Source organism: Melitaea cinxia, chromosome 20 (genome assembly GCF_905220565.1).
Source record: "Melitaea cinxia chromosome 20, ilMelCinx1.1, whole genome shotgun sequence".
Classification (NCBI taxonomy): Eukaryota; Metazoa; Arthropoda; class Insecta; order Lepidoptera; family Nymphalidae; genus Melitaea; species Melitaea cinxia.
The window spans coordinates 1,766,527-1,772,983 of NC_059413.1; the positions used below are offsets into that span (position 1 = coordinate 1,766,527).

The window sequence follows — 6,457 nt, forward strand, 5'->3', positions numbered from 1 at the left end:
TGAGCACGTGAGAAACAAGATGATTGACTACATTTGTATTGTATAGCTCGATAAATAGTTGTTAATTTGGGTTGTCGTGAGAATTGTGAAGGTCTAGAAAGTACGACACATTACTTTTACGTGAGTCGGTAAATCGTACTCAGCTTGTATCAAAAATAAGTTTATTTAGATGTAGGTTAGATTTGCTTAATGTGTGATCTATTTTATTTTAAAATTCTTGTTTTAATGCATAACTTTTTGCACTTTTTTTACGTGTGTTCGAGTAAGGCTATCTTTAGACGCGTGTGTTGAGGTGTAGTAGGAAGAAATATGATTATAAAATTTACCTTGAATCCATTTTAAAAATATCCGCGGTATCTATAATTTGTAAAATCCGCCACTCGTTTTTTTCCGATACCCACTTAACTTTATCACTGCGTTCAAATTATAAAAAAAAAAATCACCACTAATATAACTTGAGTTAAAACTGAAACTACGTAGGTATTAATTTATAACATTCACCGTTGCTGGAAAGCGTTGGTCGGGTGTACTTTCATCGTACCCGTCCGTCGACTCACTTGGACACCGAGCGAATGAGTCCTCCGCTGGTGTCTGCTCTGCTGTCTCCGATCACTTACCGTCTTCGATCAAATCTAGCGCGCTGTTTTGGACTTTTATTTTTGGTAGATTTTTGGTAAATTAAGGTTTATAGATGTATTTTTGAAGTAATACTTCTTTACGCAGGCTTGACTTGGGGAGTGAGCTGGTGAATGCGTGACGAGAACGTAACGGATATCAGCTTGAATCTAATAGTGTCTATGACTAGTTATAGACTGAAGAAGGAGAACAGACGACCGTGTGTGTATGGTAAACATACATATTTACGCTTCTGCTGGGCATAGGCCTTTTTCCGCGTAGGAGAAGGATCAGAGCTTAATCTACAACTCGGCTCCAATGTGGCGGACAACATCGCGGTTCTACTGCTGCGGTGTGGCCCTATGTATTCGTATTGGCCTTTAATAAAGGTACTGATTGTATAGAAGTTTTTAGACTTCGACGTTCTATGAACACTTTCTACGGGACTTACCGCGATGGTTTAAAATTAAAATTCATCATCATCATCACTTCAGCCTATCTCAGTCTACTGCTGGACATAGGCCTCCACAAATTCGCGCCAAAAATGGCGTGAACTCATGTGTTTTGCGCATAGTCACCACGCTGGGCATGCGGGTTGGTGACCGCGGGGCTGGCTTTGTCAAAAAGTTTGGCTTGTTGTTGTTAAAAATCATCAAAATTGGTACTCCCAGTAAAAAGTTATGCGGATTTTCGAGGGTTTCCCTCGATTTCTCTGGCATCCCATCATCAAATCTTGGTTTCCTTATCATGGTACTACACCTAAGATATCTCCTTTCCAACAAAAATAGAATTATCAAAATTGGTTCATAAACGACGAAGTTATCCCCGAACATACATAAAAAAATATATATACGGTCGAATTGAGTAACCTCCTCCTTTTTTGAAGTCGGTTAAAAACAAAAGTAGTACAATTTTGGGAAGGTGGAATTTGTGAAGGCGGTCTTATCGATAAAAGAGCGATTTCTTCCAGACAACCTTTGGGTACAGGACTTATAAAAAATTTGTTTGTTTTAGTTGTGTATCGGTTCTTTCATGTAGGTACATAGTTATGTAGCGGTTATTTGATCGAGTGAATGGTACGTATCGTTCCAGTTTATTAAACTTTGTTTAGGTAACGCTTTGAAATGTTTCTGCTTTTTAATAATAATAAAAAACCTCGTGCGGTAATAATTACATTTGTAACATAAACAGTTGGATAACTTGAATAGGAAGGTAGTTTTATTAAGGAGTTGTACGATGTGTAGTGATATTAATTTTATCGACAATGTAATTAATAGACGATGCAATTAGAATGTAGATGTGACATCCTGACACAGGTAAATGTTCCAACAACGGTATCATGTTACGTTGTGTAAACGTTTTTCTAAATATGTATATATATTTTTTTTATAATTAGAAAGCGAGTCTCAAATATATCTAAAGGCAGTTACTTTTATAACATTTTCTTTTTTTTAAAACTAGGTTGGCAAGTAAGAGTACGGCTCACCTGTTGGTAAGCGCCTACCGTAGCTTACAGACAGACAATCCCCCAATTCCCCCAGGAACTTTGGTCGCCTTACTCACCACAGGAACACAACACTGCTGTAAGGTCAAGGTACTTCCCCAGTCGGGCTGCTCGAGATTTTGAGCAGGATATTGTCTGGTGCACCTTGCCTCAGTTCTTATTCTGCTTGGCATTGTAGTTCCCAGCTTGTATTGCCAAGGTCTGCCTTTCGACTTACGTTCTCCCCACTTTGCTCGATGTTGTGCATAATACGGTGTTAGATCATTGACCTCATGCCCTGCCTCACGTCTACCATCGCTTTCTTGTACGGATTGGAGGCCTAGTTCTAGGGACGGACAATAATATAATCTATACAAATAAATAAAATTAGAGTGTCTGTTTGTAATATTAAAATAACTGCTTTTTACTAAATGCATATGGATGTATAACCGGTACATATACCAAAATAACATTTTTTACAATTTTTGTCTGTCTGTGTGTTTGTCCCGGCTAATCTTTGAAACGGCTGTGCCGATTTTGACAGGACTTTCACTGGCAGATAGCTGATGTAACAAGCAGTAACTTAGGCTACTCTTATTTTAGAAATCTATTTATTTTATAAATCTTTGCGAACTGAACAATAACTTTTTTGTTAAATTCCACGCGAACGAAGTCGCGGGCACAGCTAGTAATAGTTATATATATATATAGCACGTACACTCGATTTTTACTATTTTTATTTCTTATACTAAAATTAACTTTAAAATGCATATATGTATTACCTAACATTTTTATAATTTTAAAGTGATACCATTTAATGATATCAAGAGGTATAATTTTATTAAATGTAAGGGAAAGAAAAGATTGGATTAACAGAAATATTGGTAGCGACATCTATAGGCAAAATGTGAAAATTTATTATGTGCGCCATCTACCGTGGACTAGTTGAACTATTATGTTTAATATCGGGTGCAATAGCTGACTCTATTGACTTTGATCTCCAAACTGACAGTTGTAAAACTAGTTCTAAGATTATCAATTCAGTTCTTATCAATCATTAAATGATTGGTTAACTATGGCCTATGTTTTTTGCCAAAGAGACTTAAACAGTCCACCTGTCTGTGACATACAAAAAAAGTCGTGTTCATTAATTATTATATTATTGAGATTGTAACTAGCAACCGTTTATTGTGAAATTACATATTTTATTTAGTCTGTCATCTCGGATCACGTTTAGAACAAATATATAAATAAAAATGAATGTTCTAAGCGCATAACTCAGAATAGCTCGACCAATTCGGCTAATTTATTTTTTGTATGTTCCTTACGGCCAACGGAAGGTTTTAATACAAAAAAAAATGTTTACTATTAACTTGTGACAGAACGAAGTCTGTTCGGGCAGCTAGTTTTTAATAAGAATGTTGGTAATGTAAGCGCTTATAATTACCATTCTTAAAACCCCTTTAAAAATATAATTTACAATTTATTATATCTTACGATATGTGTCTTGCTATTTTATTTTTACAGGCGTCGCACTGTAGCCGAATATAGTGACATTAATATTTTTTTATCCGTCGCGGGAACAAGTAGGCTATACTAATATTATAAAGGTGAAAATTTGTTAATTTGTTTGTGTAATCACAGAAACTATTGATTCGAATTAAAAAAAATCTTTTTGTGTTGGATAGCCCATTTACCAGGGAAGGCTATAATTATGCTATTTTTTCCTCAAATCGACGTATATGGAACTGTAGGGCACTGCTAGTATAAATATACTACACTATCTCACACTTTATAATTAAATCAATAATCTCCTCTCAGCCGGGGTTGTCTGGAAGAGATTGTTTAAGGCAATATGACTGTCTGCATACTGTCAGTGTATCTTTCTTAATAATATTACATTTGTACTACTGAGTTTTTAACCGACTTCAAAAAAGGAGGAGGTTTTTCAATTCGACCGTATATATTTTATATATTTTTTTATTTTTGTGTATGTTCGGGGATAACTTCGTCGTTTATGAACCGATTTTGATAATTCTTTTTTTGTTGGAAAGAACATATCCCAAGTGTGGTACCATGATAAGGAAACCGGGATCTGATGATGGAATCCCAGAGAAATCGAGGGAAATCTTCGAAAATCGTAGCGACGACTAGTGCGTTTATTAATTGTTTTCGTCTACTTACTTGTCGATGTAATTGAAGTCGGTTTTTTTTCGTTTGCGAGCAAACACAATTATACTATGTGTATACAATAAAGTACAAAAAAAAAAAACTGTACTCGGTGAATATTTAAATCAGATCTGCTGACGCGTCATCCTGTACAGTAGTATACTATATTTATAACAGCATATATAACGCACTAAGCGTTTTGCTTCCTCTTTCTTAATACGCACCGCAAAAATTTGGAATGCCCTTCCGGTTTCCGTTTTTCCAAATAATTACAACTTGGGTATCTTCAAATCAAGAGTGAATAGGCATCATCTAAGCAAGCGCGCACTATCTTAGGCTGCATCTTCACTTACCATCAGGTGAGATCGCGGTCAAGCGCTAGTCTATATATTTAAAAAAAAATTATTATAATGTATTAGCATATACAGTACCGATACGTATTGCGAGCGTAAATTTATATTTTGATTTAAGACTTATAATAAATTATTTTATTTATTTAATGCGTAACGAGAGCGTTACGAAACGTGTGATCAGACGAGGAGAATAAGAGGTCGAGAGTGATGTATAAGTTAGTGAAGATAGAAAGAGAGAGTTTAATAGAACAGTGAATGACATAGTCACCACGCTGGGCAGGCGGGTTGGTGACCGCAGGGCTGGCTTTGTCGCAACGAAGACGCTGCTGCCCGTCTTCGGCCTGTGTATTTCAAAGCCAGCAGTTGGATGGTTATCCCGCCACCGGTCGGCTTTTTAAGTTCCAAGGTGGTAGTGGAACTGTGTTATCCCTTAGTCGCCTCTTACGACACCCACGGGAAGAGAGGGCGTGACTAAATTCTTTAGTGCCGTAGCCACACAGCACAACTTTTTTGTACTATATATATACAGAAATTGTGTGTACAGTAACAAGTGTTTGTTTAACGAAATATTTGTAATAGAGAAAACGCGACAAAGTTCGATGTTCTAGCAGAAGTGAAGAGAGATCAGTTACATAATACGAATAAATGTTACAATGCCTCCTGGTGATATGAGGGCTGGTGCATTTTTTTTTTTGCCCAGAGAATCGGCATAGCCCATTCCACGTCATGATTTTTACCGTAACTATCTGTAAATATTTAGTTCTTAAGTTGTGAATTGTAAATATGTATAATATTGTACAATTTCGAATTAAAATTTTATATTGTTCAAGAATGTTTACCTACAATTGTTATTTAAAAGTATTTCTTTTACGCTTCAGCCTGTAATATCCTACTACTGGGCATAGGCCTCTTTCCTCATGTAGGAGAAGGATCAGAGCTTAATCTATCACGCTGCTCCAATGCGGGTTGGCGGATATATTCCCTACTATGAGTAACGATCGCGATAACGATCAGGTGTACACGATGACAACCGGGACCGACGGCTTAACATGCTCTCCGAGGCACGGTGGGGAGACCCACAAGGACTGTATTTCTTTTAACGGACTGTATATTTATTTATGTATGTCATCTCATAACTTTTAACTGGTCGTATCGATTTTGAGGGTTCTGTTTTTATTCTAAAGCTGGTGCTTGTTACGTGGTCTAATAAAATTGAATCGAGATTTGTCGAGTACTATTTGAGTTATCTCGAATCCTTACTCAACATACGAACACAAGGCTACTGTAGACCATTATTATTTGACTGTGATCTTCTTTAAGGTCGAGGTACTTCACCAGACGGGCTGCTCCATACTGTGAGTAAATATAGCCTGATTTGAAAGAAATCGTACGAAAATCGAGGCTAGCATTTGAGTTGTGAAATTAGGTAGGGCTTAACTTTCGTACTCTCTACTTGTCGATAAATATGTATATTAGTTTGAGAGATATGAATAAAGTTTAGTAAGATTAATCTAGAACGTGTTATATTGATAAATGAGGTCGAAGCGTTATGTAAATGATTAGATAAATAAACGGTAAATAACTTTATTAAATATCTATAAATAAAATCTGTCATAGATGATGATAAAATTTGATGTTTACGAGCATGTCGCCGAGCTGTGTTGTGTAAGAGCTTCGGTCCAATACAGACAAGATTATGGGAGCGCGTGGGGGATTTCTTAAATAGTTTTTTTTTTTTTTACGGGGGTAAGGCATAGCAAATATCCTTCTCAAAATCTGGTGCACCCTGGATGAATAAGTACCTCGACCTTATAGATATCACAGCATAAATAATACT

The 6,457-nt window shown here is 36.3% G+C and overlaps 2 protein-coding genes across 2 annotated transcripts in view; one reads left to right on the forward strand and one right to left on the reverse strand.

The window, feature by feature from the left end:
- LOC123663574 (flotillin-2) overlaps positions 1–6,457 on the forward strand; it is a 324,503-nt gene that overhangs the window by 201,123 nt on the left and 116,923 nt on the right. The window lies entirely within an intron of this gene.
- Positions 1–6,457, reverse strand: part of LOC123663578 — a 43,687-nt gene that overhangs the window by 21,711 nt on the left and 15,519 nt on the right. The gene's annotated exons all lie outside the window — the stretch shown is intronic.